At 36.2% G+C, this 26,787-nt stretch overlaps 1 protein-coding gene across 2 annotated transcripts in view; it reads left to right on the forward strand.

The window, feature by feature from the left end:
• MYO16 (myosin XVI) overlaps nt 1-26,787 on the forward strand; it is a 368,492-nt gene that overhangs the window by 218,041 nt on the left and 123,664 nt on the right. The gene's annotated exons all lie outside the window — the stretch shown is intronic.

Consider the following 26,787-nt stretch of genomic DNA (forward strand, 5'->3'; position numbering starts at 1 on the left):
TTCTGGAGTACATGTACACCCCCTTAACAAGATCAGTCTTATATCCATCAGCATTATTGCCTTAAGGAGAAAAAGGAAGGAAGGTTCTTAGCTCTTTTTCCATCTTCTGTGGACTATAGTAGGTCTGTTCTTTTAAGTTTTTTTGCATTTGAGGAAACTCTGTGTCTTCAGGAAAGCTGGTTTTATGAAAATTATACTTTTATGGAATATGTTGATTCTGATGGAATTTCATCATATGGAACTGATATTTCCACTTTCACTTTGAGATTTTCTTTGCTGCATATTTACTAAGAAAAGTAGTAACAAGCTTTCAACTGCTGTGAAACCAAGGACAGGATTCAACATCCAACATCTAAAATCAGGTCTCTGTGTGTGCCTCCATGTGGGCTTGTTGTCTTGGCTCCCATTTTCAATCAAAGGAGATTCTGTGCCTACTCAGCTCTGTGTAGAGTTACATGCAGAGGTGTACCCCGTACTTTGGGGTAAACTGAACCACATTTGTGGCTTCATAAACTGGGATGACTACAGCTCCTTTAATAGGAAGAGATTAAATATATGTAGACACCTGAATGGATTTGTGCTAAGGCTGAACACACTCCAAAAGTCTAATATAAGTTGAAGCTGTTGGTTTTTCAGGAGATTTTTGGGGTATCTCAAAATTTATTAATTCATGCCCTTTCTGGATGAAAACATATTCCTGATGAAGCTCATTTGCCTTTTTTCAGTCTTTCCTGGGTGAGAAAAGCATATTTGGCATTAATTATTTCTTTTTCTGGCTAAGTTTATAATGGGTTTAGTAAGTAACTGTAAAAATACCAACAGTTATTAAAATAATATAAGATTAGTGATTTGAGTTTTTCATATCTAAGCCTCTTTCCCATTGATTTTTCTGTCAACTTTTCCATCTGCCACTTTGGCTAGTACTTGAATAAAACAAAATTCTTAGATTTGGTGCCTGTAAATAAATTTTGCAGAAAAAAGCCTTGCTTGATTCTGATTTTTTCTTAAATACAAGTCTTCAGACTACTGTTGTTTGATAATGATTTAAGCTGTTAGTATCTCTGGTATTATCCAGGATGGTGTAATGCACTAGCTCTGAGGGGAAGTTGCTTTACTAAAAATTACCCACTTCAAAGAAGGGGAGATGAAGAGTTAAATTCTGTGGTTTAAATCCTTTGAAAGCTTTGAAGGATTCTGAGCTCCTGATCATTAATTCATTCCTCTTCTAGCAAAAGTTGTTTGGAGTTACTTGGTTTACTCAGAAAATGAAAGAGTTTGAAGTCACTTTGCAAGATGCTTCAACAGGAAAGGACTTAGCAAAGACTTGAATAATTAGATTGACATGATGAAATCTTTATCTGATATCTGATAAGCATCCAAAAAGAAAAAAATAGTATTTTTAAACAGATGTCTGAACATTGCAGTGCCAGCTCTGTAGAAGTAATTTATAGCTAAACGTTTACATAAAGCTGCTTTTATCAATAAAGCTTTACTTTGGCTACATGGGAGTAGATTTTATCTTGCATTATTAAGAGAGAGTTCTTGGTCTTTCTTGGTTGATGGTGTTAAACTAGGGGTGAATTTCTACAGCATCAAACTCCAACATAAATCAGAAAACAGGATTTGGCCCCTGTTGTAAGTTCTTTATTTCTGGCTTATTCAAATTTTGATGAGATCATATCGTTCTAGTAACATCAATAGCTGAATTTGTCATGTTTGCTTTAAGCAAGTGTAATCTTGACTCTAGGAGCAAATTTAATTAGATAACAGCACTTTTGAAATTATTGGTGGTTCATGCCCAGCTGTTTTTTGATAATTTCTCTTTTCCTTTTTACATTGTTTAATATTGCACCTTATGTAGATGATTAGACAATCTTAGTAAATAATGACTGTTAAGATCACAAAATACCCCGATATTTTAATTCTTTGCTTAAGCCATTGCAAAATGAGGTACAAGTTTTAGCACTGTTTTTTCTATTCTCATTTTAAATAAGAATACCTTAGAGGGTCAGAGGAGTATCATCAATAGTGGTTATTGTTAGACTTGATGCTATAAAATGTAATAAGTAGTTCATGTATTAAACGGTATATAATCCTGGATTAAGAGTTATGTAAATAACTAAAAGAGGAAATCCCTCCCCTTTGGAGGCACTGAGAATTGCAGTAAGGCTGGGGTTTCATCCCAGTGTGAGGGGGGGAGTTGTTAGGTTGCAATTCTGTGGTGTTTGATGCCATCCTGGAGAGGAGCTTGAGCTCTGAAGCATGAATGGATGTTCTTGCAAACATTATGACTGTTAGGGCAGCAAATGAAGACAAATAGCTGTCCACTTTCATTGAACCTATATACAACTATGATTTTTGCTACAAAAAGTAGCAAGCCGTCTAAATCTATGTAGGGAGGGAACTGAATGAGTGCATCTCCCACCGTATCTGCACATGGCTCATGATGGATAAAGGCAGAAGCAGTTTCAGAAAGGTAAGATCATTTCAGAAAGGTAAGATTTAGTAGGGGCAGGATATCGGAAACAAAGACTTGAAAGAACAAGTCAAGGCTTTTTGATTGACAGTGGCACTTCCATACTTCCATATGCTCATTACCTTCAAACACTGATTTTTATCAGCAGAAACGTGATTGAAATTTCCAAAATGTCTATTAATTTGATGTGTTTCAAAACAACTTCAGAACTTTTTTCTAATATTGATGATAATGTGCTATGCAGAGATATTTGGGATTTTAAATATTCTCAATTTGCTCTTGATTTAGTCCCATTTGTTTTTTGCTAGGTGCAGATAAGTCCACTATGATAAGCATTACTTTTCTAGCAGGTTAAGTTTAGCCTTCTAGTAAGAGTATGAAGTAGCTTTCCCAGAACATTAAATTTAGCTTCGTAGTAACAATAAGTGCTACCTTAGTGTGAATCTTGCAACCAAAGTGAAACAGAGAGCAAAGAATTGCCAGTGGTGACAGATAGCTTGCAACAGATCTTCAGATCTTCTGCAAAGAGGGTACTGAAAGGAGAGATCAAAAAGACAGGAAGGAAAAAATGTGGAAGAAATCTAAAAAAAAAACAACAAAAAAACAAAAAAGGAAAAATCTTACAGAAAAAAGGTGTGAAGGCTTGCTTTAATATTATGGGATAATTGATTCATATTGCCATCGACAGTCCAAAGCTGTAGTATATATAATACTATAAGAATATCTTTGCATAATGGGTATTTGTGAGATACTCAAATATCCTGTCATAAAAAAATCATGTTAAGACATTAGTATATGTATATTAGGAACATAGCTCAAGGCTCCCTAGCTGTAGAAATTGGTTTCAGAAATGGTGGTGGGTTTGGCAGCTGTTCAACTGGATGTCACCATTTTCAGTATAAATAAGGTAGCTTGTTCTCCTAATTGGTTGTGCTGCTATAGCTTTAGATAGCATAGGAAAACTAATACAATGCTCTGAGTATTGGAAGATGATTCTGACAATTGTTTATCAGTTCTCCCTCATAATACCAGATCTTTGTAGCCCAATATTTATAGGTTGAAATATGCTGCTTGCAAGTATTTTGTATATGTAAAATGAAAGAACTTTAAGCTAGGGAAAATGTTAATATACACATTTCATGTAGAAGGTGGACTATGGTCAGGCAGTGCATTTTGTGTTTGTAATTTCAGACTGCTGTTCCCAGAAGCACAAACCTTTCCTTCTTCTCATAGAATAATGATGTGCACTGTAGTGTGTGTTCTCTCTGCCTCTGCTGTTCCCCCCACTACTTAAAAAGCACTGAAACGCCTTTGCAATGATATCTGTAAATCACTTCATCAGACTGGTGTATCTTTTACAGTTTTTTTTTTTTCAGTGCAGGTGCCCTCTTCAGTGTCAATATGAAAACTTTCAATTCATTTCAATGATAAAGTAGTAATTTTAGTGAAGTGATTGAATTTCTCATTAAGATCTAAACTGATCAGAACCTCTTTGCTTGGTGGTCGAGGAAATATCTTCCCAACACTCAAGAATAAGGTTAATCTTCAAAAGGGGCTTAGATACTACATCGAGGGAAGGTGAATTGTGTAGAAAGATCCTAGTAGAGATTTTTCAGAGGAATTAAGTACAAAGGCTTATGTCTGATTCTTTGTGTGTTTCTAGTCATCATCTTTTCTAATAAGAACTAATACAATGTGTGCAAAATGGTGATTAGTCTAACATCATCCATATTGATCATAACTTCTCCTTTCCCTCACACCCGAGAGCACAAGAGGACGATTTTCAAGATTGTGAGTGGCTGCTTACTCCAACGTTCCCTGATTTCACACACTTAGGAGGCAGCCTCTTTTTTTTTTTTTTTTTTTAAAGTGCACTAGATATAAAACCAGGAAGACATTGTAGGTTTCTGTTCCTTTTTGCTATTTTCTTTCCTTTCCTTTTATCTTTGTGTGCTGTTTTTCTTTCCAATTATGATTATTTTCTTATTTAAAATGCAATAGAAAGAAATACCAGTCTTGAAAATACCCGTTTTCCACCGCTGTGCCATTTGTCTACAAATTTAGCTGTGGCAGTCTAATAATAAAAGGTAAATTCATAGAGAAATATTGCTTTTTGTATTAATTCTACATAATTGGAAAATAGACATTTTAGGGACTTACCAGTCCTCTGATGTTACGTGCTCTTTCCTTGTATTCAAGCCTGACAGATCACATTTTTTCTCCTAGATACTCGCTTTGATATAAACTTTTAGTACCCCTATAAAGCCCAGCTGCGTCTATAAAAATTAACAGATGTGGTTATACAATACCCTTTTGATTCCTTTGTTTCACAAATTACCCTTTGCTGATATCTCTTTCTGATGACTAGGGGGAATACCTAACAAGTGTTAAACCTGTCTTACAAAATTGGTTGGATCAGAATACTGTGAATAGGATCACTGGATCTGGAAGGGTTACGTCAGATTTTCCCACAGGTGGTAGTCCTGCTGGAATAATCATCTCTATATCAAGTGCCAAGTTACATCACTTCTCCAAACTGCCATTAGGCTTCGTGTGTTGAAACTCAGTGTAAATTAACTGTACCAAAATTCTCAGTCTGTCCCCAGTAATGTCTAGTGATGAGGCTTTATAAAATTCCCTGTTGAGTTTCAACTTTGTTTTCAGACCTTGCTGACAGAATACAGCTCCAGGGAAATGGCAGCGTATTTAAGTTTCTGAGGAAGGTACAACTCACACCCAGAGGTTCCTCAGCTTTTCCATTGTGGGAGGTATGGTCACAGGACAGGAGGAAATCCATGGTAGGAGCTGTTAATACTTACTGTCCCTGCAGCTAAAATTGCCATGAGGGTCAAGTCCCTTTAGTTCCACTTGGGCCGCACCCCTTCCTTAACTCTTCAGTGCAAATAGCATCAATCTATTGCTTCTACTTTTTAAAAAAATATTGTACCACATCCAAGGAAATCCTACTGAAGGAGATTTTTGAGCCTAGAAATCATTCTCAAATGTTAGCAATACTTTATCTCGGCCTCCTTTGCATTGGGAGTTTGCAGTGCCTTTTACAGGTTGTAGGCAGTTCTGTGTCATGGCCAGAGAGGGTCCAGGGCAGGTCCTGCCGTTCATGGGCAGAGCAGCTGGAAGGCAAAGGTGGCATTGGGGCAATGCCCTCCCCCTCCTGGCACATCCCCACTCAGCAGGTCCAGGAGTGCTCAGTGGGGTCTGGCACTACCCAGGGAGTAGGCCCTGTACTCAGTACTGCCTCTGTACTCAGGGCTGGTGAGGCCACACCTCGAGTACTGTGTCCAGTTCTGGGCCCCTCAGTTCAGGAAGGATATCGAGGTCCTGGAGCAGGTCCAAAGGAGGGCAACCAGGCTGGTGAAGGGACTCAAGCAGATCCTATGAGGAGAGGCTGAGGGAGCTGGGGCATTGAGGTGCTGGTGCAGGTCCAGAGAAGAGCAAGGAGGCTGTGAAGGGATCCAGCACAAGTCCTGTGAGGAAGGGCTGAGGGAGCTGGGGGTGTTCAGTCTGGAGAAGAGGAGGCTCAGAGGAGACCTCATCACTCTCTACAACTCCCTGAAAGGAGGGTGTAGCCAGGGGGAGGTTGGTCTCTTTTCCCAGGCAACTCTCAGCAAGACAAGAGGGCACGGTCTCAAGTTGTGCCCTTAAGGGGGAGGTTTAGGTTGGACATTAGAAAGAATTTCTTTACAGAAAGGGTGATCAGGCATTGGAATGGGCTGCCCTGGGAAGTAGTGGATTCTCCATCCCTGGACATATTTAAAGAGATACTGGATGTGGCACTCAGTGCCATGGTCTGGTAACTGCAGCGGTAGTGGATCAAGGTTGGACTTGATGATCTCTGAGGTCCCTTCCAACCCAGCCAATTCTATGATTCTATGATTCTATGGGAAGAGGAGGAAAGCAGGCTCAGACATTAACCCACAGGTCGAAAAAAAGAAAGGTCTTTGGCTGGGCACAGGCGTGGCTGACCCCAGATCAGGCCAGCACCAAGACCTGAGCTCAAAAGGCACTTCTGAGCCAAGCAAGGCTGCTTGCATGGTCCGTGCAGCTGAACCCTTCAGGGGGCTTAGGGCGTTCAGGAACCTTGCAGACTCCTTAAAGAACTTTCATCAGTTTTTAATAAGATTTGATGAACACCTTTTTTTTTTTTTTTTTTTTTCTCCCACATTATCAAACAAAAGCAACTAAATCTTCAAAGTTCTGTGTTAATTACTCTCCTTTGTATATATTTTTTTCTTCGGTATATGTATTTTCTTTATCATATCAACTGTAATCTTTTGCTTAATTAACATTTTAAATACATGGCCGATCTTGTAGCAGCTGTTAAGCTAATGATTCATAGTTTGTCTGTCACCCCTAAGATTTTTTTGCCATGGATCTTTTGGCATTTAATTTCTTAGTAAAGATGTGAGTGAAGAGGAAAAACCTGAATCAGTCTCCCAATTCCTTTTTTTTTCCCAACCTGTTTTTTATCTTGCATTAGATCATACAGATAACTTATCACTTGTTTCTACTTTCTTCGAGTCATTTTCCTGTTCTTAGCACTGACCACCCTACTTGCACAGGAACCAAGACCTTCAAAAATTAGAAGTGCACTTGCTTTGTACAGAGGATAAGGAATTTTAAAGACTGGATGACTATGTATAGGTGATTCTAATAAGCAGTATCTGAAGTTGATCATCTTTCTATTGTCTTACTTCAACATACTTCTTTTTTTAACGAATGCTGAGTAGAAAGTTAATTTTCAAATTATTATACTGACATTATTCTATAAAAATTTTTACCTTGCCAAAAGTAACTGCAAAAAAGCTGCCTGCCTTTAGGTATCTGCACAGCTTTGGGTATTAACACAATTGAATTCTTTATTTTTATTTTATTTTTCTGCTTCCAAACATTTTTTTTATAACAGCCAAGGATTTGAAAAGTGAAGCTTAGATTATTCTGAAATAATTTATTAGACTTTTTCTGGGGTTATTAGAATTGCTAACAATATTCTTTAGAGGTTCAAAGACAAGATGCTGATTTTTTTTTTTTTTTCCTTTCTTGTATCTTAGGTATCTCAAAGAACTATACCTTGAATCGATATCTTCATACAATATTACTGTGAAAATTTAGTTTACGACCATTTTAAGGAAAAAATCTGTAGATTAAAAATTAAATGGGGTGATTCTTTTTACTTAGATTCCAGAGAGTTCTGAGAGCACTATACCAGCTAGCTACTAGAAAGGAAAGGGAGAGACTAGAAGCTGATATATTTGTCTGATACTCTGGAGCAGGTTTGAACTCGCTTTGGAGACTTTTACATCTCTGTAACTTAGAATAATTGCAACATCAAAAGAATTGTCTAAATTTTCTCTGTTATCTTTTGCTTTTCTGTTTTGTTTTGTTTTGTTTTGCTTTGCTTACTTTTGCTGCTTAACATTTATTAGTTTCCTCTTTATTGGTGTCTGAATTTTTAATTTTTTTGTTTTTTTAGATTGAACCTTCTTTACTCCATGTATAACATATGCATATTCCAGCAAAATGTGCTTTCACATTGTTCTCTTTAACGTGTTTTTCCCTGCCCTGTTATAACTTAAGCCTCCACTTACCATATGTATCACCTAATAGTAGTCTTTTCTACAGTACTCTTACATTCTTACATTCTTCTGTTCTTCCTCATTCAAGAAAGTTTTCTGAGTTTTCTTTAGGTTATTCACCTTGTTTTACTCCTCTTCCTCCCCAGAAATGAACAAGAATTTTCTTTTTTCCTTGGCTTTCTTTTTCTTGTCCTGTTCTTTCTTTGAAATTCAGGATCTATTTATCTCTTGGAGCATAATCTTCAAGCATCACTGTGCTTCTTTACACTTCAAAGATAGAAAAGTTAATGAATAAATGGCTGATGTGTGTTTTTGCATGCTGGATGGTAATAATCATGAGTCAGTTTTGTTGAGGATGGACACCAGAAAATGTATTAGATACTGTATTAAAATACTTGCGTTTTAAAGTGATAATTTTATCTCATTATAATGTAACATTTTACAATACATTTTTTTCAGATATATCAATGATAAAAAGTACAACAAAGTGTAGCTAAGCTTGAGTGGTATTTGCATCCAGTATTGATTTTTTTAAAGTGGTGCTCAGTGATCTAGTTAATCTCATTTTTCTTATTCATGTGTTTTGCTCCTATCCAGCTTAGCTTTTAGGCTTAGTCTCTCATATTTTAGGTTTAGACTCTGATATTTAAGTGAAAATTAGATCAACCCTGAGCAGCTACTAGCAGGCCTGTTAATATAGAGGTGCTAAGAAATTTTTCAGTGTTTTTTAACAGGGCAGGGATGATAGACTGACAGAACACTCCGATCGTATTTCCTCCCTAAGCTATCACTGTGCACCTTAATATTCAGGAAACAGATAACATTAGTGTCAGCATTAAAGTAAATACTATATGGTGTATTTCTGAAAATTGAATGCATTTCCTCTTTTTTAAACCCCTCTTCCTGTGATTTGTGGATAGTTGTGTCCTACAAGGCACATTCCTAGGAGGTTAAAATTGCAATTAAAGAAGATATAATGAGGATCACAGCTTAGATTTTCAAAGCAAGAATGAAATCTTCATCTGTGTCATCTACTTTATCTTGCAAATTAAGTGGTTATTTTTGTATTTTCAGATACCTACACTTTGTGCATAAAGTATACCACTATGTTATTAACTTCATTTCACAATATTTGTTTTGACTATCTATCTGCACAGTTGTTTTGAATGGTTCATCTTGAATTCAGGGTTAAGCTAGCTACAAACCTCCACACTTTCTTTCTAATTACATGTCAGGATATCCAAAACAGTATTTTTACTACTTGAAAGCAGAGGTACCTTAGCTTTGGATTTTGATGTTTAAATTATTCATTCCAGTTTTGATATTAGCTGCTTTTGGCATTACTGCTTTATTCCCAAAGGATCTTTTACAATATACAGCTCAAATGATGTTTTAAAATAATTACATGAAATCCAATAATATTTTTTTATTTAACAAAGACACTTAGTTCAGTGTTTTTGTCTTAGGTCCCAAGTGCACTTCATATTTGTCTGGCTTTCAGAATAAATGCTATAGAAAATGTGCTTTGTTTGAGGGTGTAAATCTGAACTCATGTTCCTCTGGGGATTTTCTTTCATTTGATGTTAACAATCCCCTCTTCATTGTATTATTCTTCATACATATTGATTGAATGATATCAAAGGATGTACAGCACTTCACTGGCTGAATCTCAGCGGTAAAGAAATCATTCATTATGATTACCTCTCTTTTCAACAACTCTTTTCCTCTCCATCATAATTCTAACAAACCAAAGGTGTAGAACTCTGTGTAAATTCCTTTTTTTTAAGGAATAAATTGTGTAGAGTGTTATAGTAGAGCCAAGGCAGTCCTTTTATTTCTGTATTCTCATAAAGGAGCTCAGATATCTGGTAATCTTTGGTATTCTACCTTCTCTTGATGCCAGTAAGCAGTTGGAACAGAATAACACCAGACCATACGAAACACTAGTACTTTTTCCTTTTTATAGCTCTAGTCAATTTACTTCAGCATGTTTAGTTTTAATCCACAAACTTGCATTTAATTCATTTACCTTGGTGTGATTTGCTGTGATTGTCTTTGATTGAGAGAGGCTTTGTCTTTTTTGTCTCCTCTGGGGTACATATGATATGGAAACACTTGAAAATAATAAGAGAAAGATGGGTGTGAAATGAAAGATGAAGTGTAGGAGGCAGGAAAAAAATGAAGTCTATTTAATCCAAGAGAAAGAAACAAACTTGGCAATTAAGAACACTGGGATCCATAGAGCCTTCTGAAGAGAAAACATATATCTGTCTTAGTTTTAACAGAAAACTAAAAATACAGTAAAATACAGTTCAGAATAAATTGCTTGCAATGGAGAATGAAAATACAAAAATAGATTCAACATGATCCAGATAACTTTCCAATTTATTGTAAATTCTGCTGATTAGTATCTTACACCTAAAGTTTCTGAGCTGGGTTCAAGCTTTTGTCAGAAAAAAAGAAATCTCCAGAGATCCATGGAAGTTATACAGAGAGAGATGTTAAATTTAGTCCTCTGTTGAAGAAATTAAGTGCCTACTGTTAAGGCAGCCCACCAGTATTTCATGTCAGACTGAAAATGGATGTAGCTCCAAGGGATTAAATTGCCCTAGAAACCCTAGGTTAAAAGTAGATGTGATTACTCACTTATAAAAACGGCAGAGGATCTCATTTGGCTTTTAGTTTAAGCACAAAATATATCTCTGCACTTTACTAGGATGATAATCACCTCATATGTGGGGGGAGATTGGAAAGTCGGTGGATTCAGCTCCTGAAACCACTTAGCTATTACGTTGCATAAATCTAAAGCTATAATATAGTTCTGCAATTTATATTTCAAAAGTCATTCTAAGAATCATCCTGATACAATTACTGTAGATGAATTTCCAGTCAGGAATGGGTCATTTAAGAAATTGTTATTGGCATGTGGAAGCCTCAGTCATTGAACCCAGCTCATCTCCACTTCATGTTAGGTCTAAGAGGGATGATACCTTTCACTGATGTTTGAATTTACTTTAATCACTGAGCTCTGAACTGGCTTGAGCTTTTCACTGCACCAGAGGAACTTCACAGTCACTCTAGTCCCAAACCTCTCTGGGAAAGTGAGGCAAGGTCATCCTGAAGTGTACCATAGCTTTCCTGCTGTGGTTCTTTCATTAATCACTCAAAATGACCTCTACACTGAGGTTAAGCCTGACTGTGTCAGGCCAGTGCCATTAACAATTTCCTCTGATTCCTGCTGGATTCGAACATTTAGTTTTGGTTTTGGGTTGTTTTTTTTTTTGCTTGTTTGTTTGTTTTTGTGGGTTTTTTTGGTTGGTTGGTTGGTTGGTTTGGCTTTGGTTTTTTATAGTTATTTAACTACTCAAATTGACTTTTTTCTAAACTCATGCAAGTAACCACTCTAAGTCTTTATTGATTTATGGCTAATGAAAGATGACCAGAAGACACTAGGATTTCAGTTTTTATACAGCTCCTAAAAATGTCTGCTCCATCAGTCTTGGCTTTTAAAATTATTTTATGCAACATAATGCTGGACAGATTGGTGCAGGAGTATCTTGTACTGAGTCATCTATTACCAAGGCAGTCTCTGGAACTTCTTTATTCTACATATAAGTCTTGGTTATCTCCAGTTAGTTTATGACACATCTCTTGGAATCATGGCACAAAGTGTTAATGCTGCAGCTCAGCACAGTAGAACTTAAGCCATATTGAACTTGATGTGTTCAGTGATTGATATCAAAAGTAAACAAAAAGAGGTTCAAGTACAGTTTCAATATATATATATATATATATATATTTCAAGTCACCCTTGACTGACAGCCAACAAATGTAAAATAGTACAGGGATTTTAAGGATTCCTAATGCTTTTCACAGTTGCTTAAAGCTTTTAGCCTATGTAATCAGGTAAAGCTGTATTTTTATCAGTTCTGTCCGAACAGAACTCTGGATGAGACAAGGAGACACTATGGTGAGAGCTGAATGGAGTTCAGAGTGTTTCAAGGAAGAAACATGTATGAAATTCTGTTCTTCCTAACAGGCCATGTGGGTCTGTGACCTGTGTGTGCTGATGAGGCCTCTGCTGACCCAATTTGAAGTTTCAACATTTCTTGAGTAGCAGTCACACAGGTGAGAAAAACAGCAAATCCAGATTGCACAAAGAACTGTGCAGATCAAGAAAGTCCTCTGAAATGAAGAACTTCGTGGACTATATGACGGTCTTTGTAGACTAAACTTCTGCTGACTAAAATGATGGAAAAGGGCACCGAAACAATGTAGAAATACCCTTTGACAAACAAGCTACATTTGTAGCCATAATTACAGAGAAGTTTAATTTATGGCTTATGACAAATGCTGGCACCTTCTAATTTCTGGTTTAACCTTTATGCAACTTTAGCATAACTGAATCATTAAATGGGTGGAATTCAGTTTACCAAGCTCGTGTTGCAGCATAGTATTAAACTTACACAGTAATTGCAGTGTTTATTTTGGGGCTGCTACACTAATGCCAGTTTCGTGATCTGTTTTGTTCACCCAAGATGAGAATTACAAAGACTAAGAACAGTTTTAACAAATTGTAAAGGCCAAACTCTGTGGCCTTTCACAGTAAAAATGAATAATTGAATTGATAGATTGAATGGGAAAATCATTTAGTGGAATATTTTTTATTTTAAATGATAGAATGTCCTTTGTCATTCTTCAATTTCAGGTGCAGCTAAAGAAATCAGGTTCACTATTAGAGATGCAAGGTACTTTTTGTACCTTCAGTCCTTTTCCAATTTCCATCATGCTCTCAATAATTGCTTTAGCACTGTATTTTCATCGTCTTTATTTATATTTCCTGTGTTTCCAGACTTAATCCCCTGTTTAAACAGGACTCCTCAAACAGGTAGCAATTAAGAGGAATGGAGCAGTATCTGATAAAATATGTACTGTGATGAACTTAACATCAGTGTGTATATTATGGAGTTAGGTTTGTCCTTAAATCTAAACAGAGACAACAGCAAATATCTTATAAATTTCTGTGGCTCTACAGTTTGTATTGAGCATGGGTTTTAAACATGCAATTATAATATTCTCCAATCTCTTCCATTTCCAACTTTTCATACATCTGAGGGTGAAAAAAAGGGCTACTGTGAGCCATAATTTGTATTGGTCTTATCTTGCTTCTGTGTTTTGTTTTATTTTACTTTATTCTATTTTATTTTATTTTATTTTATTTTATTTTATTTTATTTTATTTTATTTTATTATTATTTTACTTGGAAAACAATGTGCTTGGATACAAACCTAGCTTGTCTACAGAACCAAACTCCATGAAATGCAAATCCCTGTGTGTAAACACAGAGTAGATTTTAGCAATAGGACTCAACAGGGAGTCTCTGTCCTTTTTGGATGTATAAACCATGGTAATACTGAAGTAAATCTGAAAATTCTCTTGATTTAGGAAGGCCAGTTGCTTTTAAACAGCTGAAGTCAGTGTAACTTCAGCACATAAGTAGCTTGCTTAGATGCAGCCCTTTGACTGAATTCTCAATGTGCAACCTATAAAAATTGATTCAAGTCAACTGAAGATACTGCCTATGGGTCCTTAAAACTTTCTGCCTTCTGAGAGGCAATGAAAGACACCACGGGAAATATAAGGTCAAAAGTACTTTTGAGTTTTCATCCATGAGAGGTTGGAGAAGATTCTGAGAAACACACACTTCCATCCTCTTCTGATTTTTGGTCATCTTGGAACAGACCTGGGACAGAAATGGATTCCAGAGCAGGAGGCAAGGTAGATCTTGCTGTGCATGGGAGAGCAACCAGGAATTCTCTGTAAGATCCCTGTACTCAGTATACCGTAGAAAAAAGCAGGACCTTCTGCTTTCATTAATGGATGGCCAATAATGATTGTGGTGATGGATTGCTAAATAGATAACATACATAAAAGCATACTTGTTTAATCCATTTAAAGCAGAAAGAGTAATTTTCTTGCTTTGTCAAACATCTGTGTAAAGTAGGGTACTGGGCCAACTCATATTCTTGTATTGTGTGGAACTTCCTTATCCCGTGATAGATAAATAATAGTTATTGATTAATTAATTATATCAGTCCCCCTTAAAAAATGTCTAATTCCTGTGTAAATTATGTATATTAACCAGTATTTCAAGTCAATAGAGTGACTGGTGTCTCAGGCTGAGGGGCTTAATGTTTTTTTTGCCAAGTTAAAGGGCTTTACAAAGATCTTAGTGTTCAGAATTACTTGTTTAGTACCCATACCTGAACACACGTGGCCTTACCTGTATATAAGGGAAGAAGAGGGCTGCTTGTGGATCAGCTGATCTGAAACTGATCCATGAACTACAGTCAGTATTTATATGAAATAATTTTGGAGTATATTATCAATGTTTTAACTGGATACCGGTGAAATTTATAAGCAGGTACCCACAGCACTTTTAAAATTTTAGATCTGATACTGTGGCTCTTAACCCAGTAAGTTTGATTTAATGAATCAGCATATTATAAGTAGCAATCACTGGTGGAGAAATGCCTTGAAGCTCATAAACTTAATGACATCTACGTGGCAACTAGTGCCAAAGTCTGAACACAGGAATACAAAATTGCTCTTGGCTGTAGGAGCAAAGTTCATACACTGGGAAAGCAATTCAGGACATGGATTGGACCAGTTTGCACTCGCATGCAAACTGACTTATTTTCTTTACGTGTTCAGCAGTGCTCAATATTCACTACTTTTTTATCATCATCATCATCATTAGCCTACAACTACAAAAGTTTGCTTGTAAAGTTAACGTTCATAAAATTATGATTTTTTAAGTGGTCCTGTCTTATGAAATACTGAATTATATGAGTCAGAGAAACAGCACTGCAAGGTGTACTGCCTTTATTATTTTAATGTCAGAATTCTATTTTGAGACACTTCTGTTGTGCATTCATTTTTTATTTTTTTTAATGAAATTATCCTGGATTTACGTTTTCTTGTTAATGTGTTTTCATCTTCTGTTCCACAGCAGTATCAATATAATTTTTAAAAAATACAAATTTACTTGAGTTTAGCCTAAAGATATTTGGCATATTGAGAATAAATTCAAAGCTGTATTACTTTGCTTTCCACTTGAGTATATCCACTGTTTGTAAAAAACTGTGCACTTCATAGGGCAGGTACATATACAGATTTATTTGAATTTTTTTCTTTTTGAACATGTGCAAGTGAAACTACTTGCTGAGCAACACCCAGGCTAATATAAGCTTTCTGTGCTGAAACCCATTTACAAAAGATCTATCTTAATGTGTTTTTTCTTAGTTTAGAAAAATAAAAGCTGTGGTCTGGATGTCATCAAATCTGTGTGCAATTATTGATTTATTAATACTATTCTCATATTTTCCTCTTGTCATTAACAAAATTATTTCTGTTTTTTAAATGGTGGTTTTGGTGCTTTATTGCACCAGTCATGAGCAGAAATCTGAGCACTTACATGTTCGGCAGTTATATCAGCTCAGTGCTACCGTGTAATGTGTTTCAAAGGATGTAAAATTTGTTCAAATTGGAATAGGTGGTAAATCTAGAGACAAAGGAAAAAAGGCAGTAAAATATTCCCCTTTTCCTTAGAGAAAAAAAGCCAGAAGCTATTAATTATCATGTTCTGTAAATGTCATTTACTGCATTGATACCAACTGTTTTGTTTTATCTCATTCCTGAGAGTAAACTGATCCAGTTTTAAGAAAACTGGTTTATAAACAGTTATAATTTGTCTGCAACTAATACATATCTGATATACAATTATTTCCACTTTAACTTAAAGTGAAAATTAAATTATCTGATACTGCTGAATTTTCGGTGATGACCATGGTGCTTAATCAGGGTTACTGATTTCATCCTGAGCTGGGGGAAAAGGAGGAATGGAGACTGCAAAGGCAAAAGCCACACGTTTTTCACATGACTGTCAGGTATATGGTTCGTTGGGCAGCACTAATAAGGGGAAGGAAGGGATTTAGCTTGTTAATCCATGCTTCTTAATGCAGTGTTACGTTAAATGACACCCACAACATGGATACTGATTGTGGGAGAGCTGGGACCTGGATACTGCTTCATCTGCCTATGATGTTGTCTCTCTTGAGAGTTTTCTAGCAATAAAGCATCAATTGAGGAAGATTTTGTAATGTGAACAGTCCAATTAAAATTGGTTTGGCTTTAGAATTTATATAAAGACAGGTAGAGGCAAAGGTAAATCTATGGGGCTCCTTGCAGGGTGTAGCAGAGACACCTCAGATAGATCGTGCCATGCCAAAAGTACTGAACCTGTGTTGGGGCACTGGTGTGAGGTAATCAGCCCCACTTATTCTGCATTCTGTGCTACACCCAGGTTGTACAGCTATAGTTGAAGAATCTTTGTGTAATACTGAATTGTGTTTTGTTGAAGTAAATGATATGGTATGGTGATAAGCCTAGAAATTATGTAAGCAATGCTTAGGGTAGCTTGAAGTCTAGCTCTCCAGTGCTACTCACCTCCTCCTTGCTCACTTAAACATAGCATCTGCCTTTCTTTTGTAGTGAATCAAAGGTTAAAACAGTGTTGCAATCTAAAATTTTCATTGTACTTCATATTAACGTTTATTATGATACTAAGATTCAACTGAAATGAAGCACAAGTTTGAAGTTAGTCACACATAAATGTTTTGTTGAATTGGGATGATATACAGTGGTGGAATAAAACATTATTCTACTTCATAGTACATTCAAATCTGGCAAGGAAAAAAAAAATCTAAAAAAAAAAAATCTAACTTCTTTCTTGTTGCTCCAGTGGTCTGAAAGTTCTAAATATGATATCATGAAATGCATGATCTGTGTTTGATTTCAGAACAACCGATGCAACATTTTATAGGAGCTAGCACTGAGAGGATACCTGTGTGCATTTTTTAATTACACATCTTACTTAAGGTCAATCTGTAATAAAAAAGAACTTCCAACACCAGAAGTGTATGAAAGCTTCCAATAGGTATATCTGAATCCATTCAGTCTAAGTGAAGGGCTCTCTAGAATATAGACACAGTATTTCCTACCAGTTGCCTTGTCAACAAGCTCCTGCAAAGCAAGTGACAAGTCAGTTCTTTTCCCTGCCTCTCACCACAATTACAAAGAATTTTGATACCCCTGTGTAAGAGAGGTATGTGTAAGATGAAGGATGTAGGTGATATTTTGAACAGCCTGATTTAATTTCTCCTGTCTGAATTTCTTTAACTGGACAGTGTGAAATGGTTTTGGAGAGCTACTGCATGACAGGTTTCCACATGACTTCAGTATGATATTTTTTTTAAGTGTCCATTTTTTGTTTTTTAGGAAGAACTAAAAAGTTCTAGCTCTTATAAATAAATATGAAGTGTCAGGATCTCAGTTTTAATCGCTATTTGGGATTAATGAATATATATTAAGGATTTGTGTAATAGAAATAAAGGCATTATAGTAAAAAATTTAGACATCAGAATTCTCATTCATAAAATGACCTACAATGGCTTGTATTGCATAATTAAGTATAGATCCAGAGTTCTGTATTTAGTCTTTTGTTTTTGTTAAACATTTATTTTTTGTTGCTTCCATGTGAATTCTTTACTCACTAATCTTGCAGTCCTTTTAGCAAAATAAATTTTACAGATAGTGTGGCCAATTGGGCAAGAATAGCAGTTGATACTATTCTGTTTCACTAGGGGTTAGCTAAGAGAAATCCTAGAAATCCTAATAGCAGAGAAATGACACACAGACTTACAAATTAATAATGTCATGTGGAAGGAACAAACCATTTACTGTCTAGTTGCAAAATCAAATGAAGTTGAATTAGCTTGGAGATATTGGTGATGGTCAGAGCACATATTCTGACAATTATTTTGATACAGCTTATGTGGGGTGTCTTTCTAAGTTTCATTACTTCTGCCCTGTGCCCTAGATACTTCTAAAAAAAATTACGGAAAACTTCAGACTTACCAAGAGTAGTATCTCTCTAGATATTTTTAAGCTATTAAAAAAATACTAAAAGAGGTTTCATTTGTTTTCTTGTTCACAGAAAGGGATCAAAGTGGCAGGAAATTTCCTGATGGTAAATTGCTCATATCATGTTTTCTTAAAATATAATTTCTTTAACATTTTAATTTTCTAAAATACTCCAAAAGAAAGACTATTTAGAAGGGGTTATCCAAATATTTGTTTCCAGAGTGAGACGACTTCTTCTCCTCATAAAATAATAATATTTTAACTACTAGATAAATCAGTGAAAAGGGTTGCTGACCTAAGCAGAGGAGTTGCAGTGCTCATATATTCTTTTCCTGTTTTGACTCATCTTTTGCCAGGGCTCCAATGTTCAAGATTATTCTTATTTTGGAACAAAGTCAGATTTAAACAATGTATATTTCTAAATGAAACTTACTTGTCCACACTTATCTTGTGGCTCTGAGAGCCATATTCAATTTCTACGTTTTAGAGACTGTCCCAGGGTCAAGGTAATGACCCCAACAATATGACCTCTACTTTATGGGGGGCAAAATTACTGGGTTTGTATGAAATTCAATAATCCCTGAACACATCTGGTAAATAAGTTTATGTGTTTCTTATAGTATAATTAATTTTGAAAGGGACCTCAAGAGGTCCCTAGCGCACTGCCTGGTCCAAGCAGGGCCAGCTGTGAGATCAGATCAAGTTTTTCAGAGCTTTGTCCAATCAGTTCTTGAAAAACTCTAAGGATGTTTGTGTCTGTGGAGCTTTCCCTTCTGAAGGCAGAACAAGCTGTGCTCATTCAACAGGCCTCTCACCTCATGTCTTCAGCCCTGACCATCAAGGTGGCCCTTCTCTGATCTCCTCTCATTTTAGCAATGTCTTCTGTGCATGGTGTGTGTGTGCATGCACAAAGCTGCAATATGTAGGGGATGCTCTAATAGGGAGTGCTGGGCAAGAAGAAACAACCCTGAGTCTCCTGGCAATGCTCCTGGTGATGGCCCTGGCCATTTTTTCTGCCCAAGCTCATTGCCAGCTCCTGCTCTCGGGCCTACCAGGACCTTTTTCCCAGAGTTGCTCCCCAGCTCATCAGCCTCTGTCATTGCCACAGTTTATTCCTTCCCAGCTGCAGAACTCTGCACTTGTCTCTGAGGAATTTGATGAAGTTCCTGTTGGCCCATTCCTTCAGCCTGCAGAGAGCAGGCCTACCCCCCAGCATATTGGCTGTCCCCTCAGGGACAAGGGTTTGCTTCTGCAAACCTTGGTAGGAACTCAGTATCAAAATCTAGATGGCTCAGTGTTAGAAATTATCTTTGTGTCTTAGTTCTACTATGGTACCGTCACATTTACATCTCCTCGAAACTGGCTCATTTCTCTAAGATCTGTTTCATACTCTACCATTTTTTTATGTCTCTCAGGTCAACTGTGTAAAATAGTGATGTTTCCATGTCTATGGTTTTGACTTACAGGGCTGCAGGACCTCCTCTCTGCACTGTCTTTGTCAGTTTTTTGTAGACTGCCTTCAATGAAAAATTCTTCGGATATATTCTTGTATTGGTTTCCTCTGGATGTCTTCTAGCTAATTGTGATATCCCTGAAATGAGATGCCCACAATCCAACAGAATACTCCAGTAGAAACTTTATCATGCTAAGAATTTCATACCTCTTATACAGGCATATGTAAATAAGAGTGTTAATTATTATGATTTTTTTTTTATAATATCAAGGCATACTGAACTCTCATTTAGTTCATGATAAATGTTCTTCTGTTGATCCACTGCCTAATCAGCTTTACCTGTCCTGAATCTGTACATTCAGTTATCCCTTTGCCTTATAATTGTTCTTAATTGAATTGCATCTTCATAGTACTCTTTTGTGTTCAGCTTAATACCTTGACAAAATGTGCTTTCATCTGATCTCTGACACTTTCTCTAAATAACCTTACCCAGCCCATTGCTTCCATTTTTCTTTTTGTAATAAAGATATATCCTTCATTTCTAGTCTGAGCACTGTGAGAGTTCAAATGGGTAAATTGTTTGGTGGTGGAGTCACTATTGCTGAAGGTATTAAAAAACCATGTGGATGAGGCACTTCAGGACATGCTCTAGTGGGTGTATTGATTATATATATATATATATGTATTTTTTATTTTGTTTCATTTAATATGGGGGCAGAAGATATTGATGGTTGGATGCAGTGATCTTAGAGGTCTTTTCCAACCATGACAATTCTGTGATTCTGTGATTGTTAATGAGTTTAAGCAATTAGAAAATGAAGGGGTTTACCTATAACAGGAACTTTTTTACTGAAGAGGTTAACTGTGATTAATGAAATCCTTATTACCAAAAGAAACATTTATTGCATGGGTTTATCAGCTATAATATAGTTCAAGACTAGCAACTAATTTTGTATTATGTTTCCCTTATATCAAACCTGCTATAGTCCAAAAAGGTTTTCAATGAAATGTGGATGTGTCAGCATCCATCCTCTCTCAGGAAAGAAGTCAAGTAATAAGCAGCTAGATGCTATGTTTTAAAAAAAATCCCTTCTCTTTCATCATAGGGCTTTATCTTAATTTTTTGTAGTGATTTAGAACCACTTAATGATACAATCCTGCCAAGAATTCTCTTAATTATTCATGACAGAATGTATTTACTTCAGGAAAGCCCTCTGAAAAGAAGTGTCCATCTGGCAAAAACACGCTTCCTTTTCTCCTTTAATTGGAACCTAACTTTAACTGTCCTGACAAAAGGGAATTTCTGATGAAATGGATGTGAGCCGCTGATTTTCTTTCAGCCAGCATCTCTGCCAGCTATGGGTTGAACCACTGTAGTGAAACAGATATTTCTGTATGATGAACAGCAGCAAAGTACATAGGTACGTGGCATAAAGTGACTGTTCTTATAGAACAGTTGAACCTTTCAAGGCTCAAATTTTTCCAACACACAGTATTTAGGTGTTGGGATAGTGTTTGGGTACTGCCTTATTTACTCTCTCAGTGAAACATCAGACTTTATAACAATCCTTAGGAAGGTTACTGCAGGGTCCCTGTGACAAGCCTTGGGATCTCTGTGGTCAGCACAGGTCTTCTTTTCCCACTTAATAACTACTACAAACAATACAGCTGGAAGTACATTATGATTGTAGTTATCTAAAGAAATGGATTAGTGCAAAATGATGTTTAGTTGCCAACCTTTATTTACAAGAGATAGAAAAGTTCCCCATGTGACATACATCAACAGTTCAGATCTCCCTTTGAAATGCTGTTAACCACGGTCTGTAGACTTTGATGGTGTATCTATAGTTTATAGATTCATTGAAATCTATAGCCAAATTTCAAGACTGAAGAGCAAATTCAGGACCAAAAGGTAATTTTTTTTTTTTTGACTGTGCTTCAAAACATCAAGAAAAACTTGCTTTTGGAAGCTGCCTGTGTTCTTGAGCTTCCCACTGGAAACGGTGAAACTTCTGGAGCAGTGTGCTAAGATTTTCTGCCTTAGCATGAACTAACTGGAAAGTTGCAGCACTTACCTTGGACATGAAACATTAACTCTGGATATCCCATCATGGTGTAGATGCTTTGAACTCACTTTGAAAGGCACTGTCTGGCACACCAAGTGGGGAAACTCCAGATCTTTTCTGTGGGTCATGCTGACTATGAGACAATAACCAGAAATGGGTTACCCTCTCCACAAATAAATCTCCTAGTTATCAAAGTTGGAACTTTTTTGTTTGGTTGGTTTTGTTTAAATTTTTTTTTTTTTTTTTTTTTTGGTTGGGTTTTTTGTTTGTTTGGGTTTGGTTTGTTTTTTTAATCTCATCACAGATTTTATAAAAATGTAACAGCTCAAATAGGAAAAACAGAATAAAAATACACTTTTACCTTCTGTAATCATTCTGTGAGTTCTACTTTTCATTCCCTCTGCTGTTCTTGTAAGGAAATGAAATGACATGTTTTGTTTATGTTGAATAAGGAAGATTACTTTGTTTGATACTGAATCTTGTTGGGTTGCAGTTCAAAAGAAAATAAATTAACTTAAATTCAATCCAAATCAAATATTGCTTTGCTAAGTTTTTGGCAGAGCTGTAAACTATCAGTTAAAACTTTTCTTTTTATTCTCAGCTTCTTGTTATTTGTACAATCACTTAAGCAGATAATATTACTTCAAAGACAGATTTTTACCAGTAGGGTGAAAAATAGTTTTTGATAGTATAAAGTAATATAGAATAAATAGTTTTTGAAGTATGTATGTGTCACAAATACTCAGTGTTGGAAAGCTGACATTTGTTCCTGTGTATTTCTTCTTCATACTTGATATGTACATAGAAAATTACGAACTTTACTGCAGGTATAAGTTGAATAATAAAAAATTATGATTATATGTAACATTTATTAAAAGAATGGTAAGCTAAACAGGTAAGATAATTATTGACATATATGGATAGTTATTACGTAAAGAATTTAATGCTATTGTAAGTATTTTTTTTAAATATACTTGGGCCCACCAGTAAAACTTCTACTTGAAAATTTTATCGTCGATGTCATTGGAATGATGGTTGAAAAACTGTATACTAAGATAAGCAATACACCTAAAAATTTCTGCCATTGTTTTTTCCTCTAAGTAGTCTTTTTTTGTTTGTTTGTTCCTTTGAGACACTAGAAGATAATGCTACAGTGCTGAAAATTAGAAGTCCTAGGAGAAAATTCAGAAAGAAAAAACTAAGTAGTTTCTCCCATTTTTCAGGAAATTTTTTGTCTAATGCAGCATTGTGCTTTAATCAAAGTGACTTTAGTCGTGACTTTAGTCTACCACAATTATTGATTTATCTTGTCAAAAGAACCCCGTTTTATTGGTAGGTTTTTTGTGTTTGTTTTTTTGGTTTTTTTTAATAAACAGTCATATATCACGTGTCCTTAAAATTTTTTTATAAGCTGATAAGCTGTCTTCCAATAGTACAAGTCCAATGCAAATGTCAATATGGTCACATTTAAGGGAATAGTTAGAACGTCAGTAGAAAGGAGTTAATTATTAGAACTGCCTGCCCAGTTTGATACATTACTTTTACTAGAGGTAGAAATATCATTTGTCTGATCAGCTACTTCAACTAAAAGGGTCAAATTCAGCCAACATCTGAGAATCTTTTTCTAAAGCTACAGTAAGATAATGTGAATGTGCTTTGTAGAATGAGTTTGCATGTGGAGATGTGCAAGTAAGGATAATACAGCAATGATAAGTAAGTCCACAACTGGTAAATGGCCTGCATCGACCTGATATTATGGAACATCACTGCTGGATTCTATAGCAGTGGTAATTCTTTCATTAATATTTTCAGCAGCAAAAAATTCAGGATTCACCATGTTTTTTGTATTTGAAGACAGACTACCTGGTTGGAAACTTATAGGAACACACTCTAGCAACAGCTTAGGTATTCATAAAAACTATGGCTATCATTCACAATAACAAAAATTAAGTAAAAATAATATCTAAAAGCTCCGTGGTAGGTCCACAATGGAGTTTTTTAGCAGCTTAATCCCACTTTATCACTAGCAATAACATTTCTATCCAGCCCACTTGAATGTCAAAGGACAAAAATGCACTACAAATACGAAGAAAACTATTTTAATGAAACAAACTTTTTTACATTTTATGTAATAATGATGTATCTGCAATGAAAGAATGTTTCATTACTACTAGGACTTCTGCTCTGTAACACATCTCTTTCCCCTTTCCTTACTTTTTGTAGCAGAGACAAGAATGTAAATTGGTTCTGGCATCTGGTTCTTGAGCATAAATAGGTTATAGTAGCAATATTAATATGAGGAACAAGACCTTTTTATCTTCAGGGTGTTTAAAGTGTAAAAAGGAGATACAGATACCAGGGAACTGCTTTACAAGAAAAAGAAATAATTTCTATTTCTGTCAAAATGTCACTATGTTTCAGAGGTATAAGGAGCTTAACAATAATTGAAAAATCTGATTCCTTTTTTCAGCAAGTATATATCATATTCCCACTGTCCTTCATTGTATATTTTCTGCATTTTGGTGGAGTATATCAATCAGTGCTTCCAAGTAGTCTGTACAATAATCCATCCTTCAATAGATTCTGCATGTATTTTATATTATAAACATATAATAGCTAGATGTGAAGTTTTCATATTTCATTAATCCTTAAAAAGTTTGGCAAAAGAGTGGCCGTTACATACGTTATATAAGAATTTAACGTTATATACACGTTATATAAGAATTTAATTGTTTCTAGACTGGGGAAACTGATTCCAAATTCAAGTGCACCATAGAGAATGTCCAACTGCAGCCCTTTCCAAGGGCACCAGCGCATCTTCTGATTAAATCTTTGGGAGATTTATTCTGGGAAAGTCAGACTGTCTTCCAACAGGCACGTCCCAGCAGATGCTGCAGTTTATGGAAGGGTTGTTGGAGCCACAGGCATCTGGTTTGGCAGGTGCCCAGTTTGCCCCCTGCTGTATCAGCAAGCAGTGCATTTGCTGAAGGCAAGAGCTGTGATGATTTGGTTCATATCACAGCTCAGCTCTTTCCTTCAAGGGAATGAGCAATCTGGGTCACTTTGCTATGCCACTACCCATGTTGATAGTGTTCACACACCTTTTTTTGACACCACAGTGCCCACTAGCACTTTAACTATGTGAAAAATTTTAATATATAAGCTAGTAATATATAAGCTAATTAAATGGGGTAACTGAAATAAGGGAAGTATACAATATTGTCTTCAGGGGACAGGAAAGAGTATTTCCTGCTCAGTACACAGAGAGGAAGACAAAGAACTATCCAGGGATAACACCAGTGAAGAGATTTGCAGAAATGGCCGTTTAGCTTCCACCTCGTTTAGCTGTTAAACAGTAGGACATTCTGACAATCGGACAGGCATGGTGTCTGCCGTTGGAAATCTCCTAATTATGGGTCAAAAATGCCACTGACACATGATGTACAACACTGAACTGTTAGAAGCTCACACAGAAGTTCACAACAGAGGAAAATTTTCTGTTGGATTAACCTTTATACCTGTAGGTTCTATGCCACATTCAATATCAGGTGTATTCGAGACTTCTTTTGAAACATGCAGGCAATTCAGAAATGACCCAGAAAACAATCATAAATCTGGCATATGCTTTGTATCATCTGCTCTAGCTAATTTGACAGCTGTTCTGCTGTTTGCAGCTACCTGATTCGGACAAAATTCCTGGGTTTAGTAGCCTCAAGAAAACAGTGCAGAACTTGGCAGTGATGCTTACAGACCCACACTCTCAAAGGCTGTGTTAATTCACCAGGTTTAGCCACTAATGTGGGGCTTGTTTGTACTTGACATATCTGCTGACTGCATATTCCTGTGGGTGCATGAATTGCTTATGCACCCAGGCAAATGTTTTCTTTCCCCATCATTCTTCCTCTGCCCACCTGGTGAGATAACTTATTCCATCGTCACTCCCATGGAAGTCCACACTGGTAAATCTGGTATCAATCAGCTAAAAATGCACTCTAGTTTAATCACATAAACCTTAATATCAATTAGAAATGCACAAATATTAAATAAGTCTTCCAAGTGTTTCCAAAAGCTACACACATTCACATAAAAGGCCACCTTTACAAAAGCTACCATGCTTGCTAGAGAGTTGGCAGACTTCCTGTGGTAATAGGGGTTTTATTTTGAAACTCTATGTCCTCTATAGAACAACTAGAACAGCATTGTGAACAAGTGCCAGAAATTAAACCAGTGTTAGCTGCCATCTTTATGACAGATCATGGACTGAACATTATTAGAGATTAGAATAATTGTGGGGATTTTTTGTTGTTGTAACTGCGATGAAGGGATAAGGAGTGGCGTATGTGTAAATTGTCCACCTTTGCTGCTGTTGTAATGCTGGTATTTTGATTTAAGTGTGGGGAATTCCTTTGTTGATGTAAGTGATGTTTGTGAAGATTATGGATTGTGTGACGAATGTAAATTTCAAAGATAATTTAAGGATAATGATAAAAGAAAACATCTTTTTACATTCTCATTCTGATATAATTAAAAATCAGATCCCGTAAGATATTCAGGCACCTTAATGCTTAGTGACTTCAGCATTATGAAGATACCTGAACACACTAAAATCTGCCCCACAGACATATTCCAAGAGGGTCAAAATACATTGTTGGATTGCTGTTCTTTTATGTTTCCATTTTATTATCTTTCCCATCCAAGTTAGCTGCTGCACTAGGTGTCTTTCTTTCCTCTAATGATTGGTTTGGGAAGTTTTGTAAAAATCATTTTTGCTTCACAGCTTTCAAAGTAGTAGAGCTTAAGGGCTGTAGACTTACTATAGTGTCTATGTACTTAGTTACTACTTTGTTCTAAAGATGCCGAGTGTACTTGTCACCCATTCAGCTGCTAAGGGGGCAAATGATCATCATGGGATCAGGCACATAAGAGCTCATTTATTCCCTTGCCAGCAGGAGGGGAATTTAAAGCTGTCAGACTTAGCAGAGAATCTCTTAAAATTTTCCTTCTGAAGGAGAATCTCTGGTAGTGCAAGAATGGCAAAACTGCCAGTGGTATAAATTAAACCTGAAATTTTATTTTGCACATATGGCTAAGGCTGGGCACGGGGGGAATTCTTAAACAGAAGCTTAAGGAAAGAAATACACAGTATTCTATCACAGGAACTGTTCCTGCTGAGGCTGAGAAAAATCTGTAATAAACCTCTGGTTAGGAGGGTAA

Source organism: Heliangelus exortis, chromosome 1 (assembly GCF_036169615.1).
Source record: "Heliangelus exortis chromosome 1, bHelExo1.hap1, whole genome shotgun sequence".
NCBI lineage: Eukaryota > Metazoa > Chordata > Aves > Apodiformes > Trochilidae > Heliangelus > Heliangelus exortis.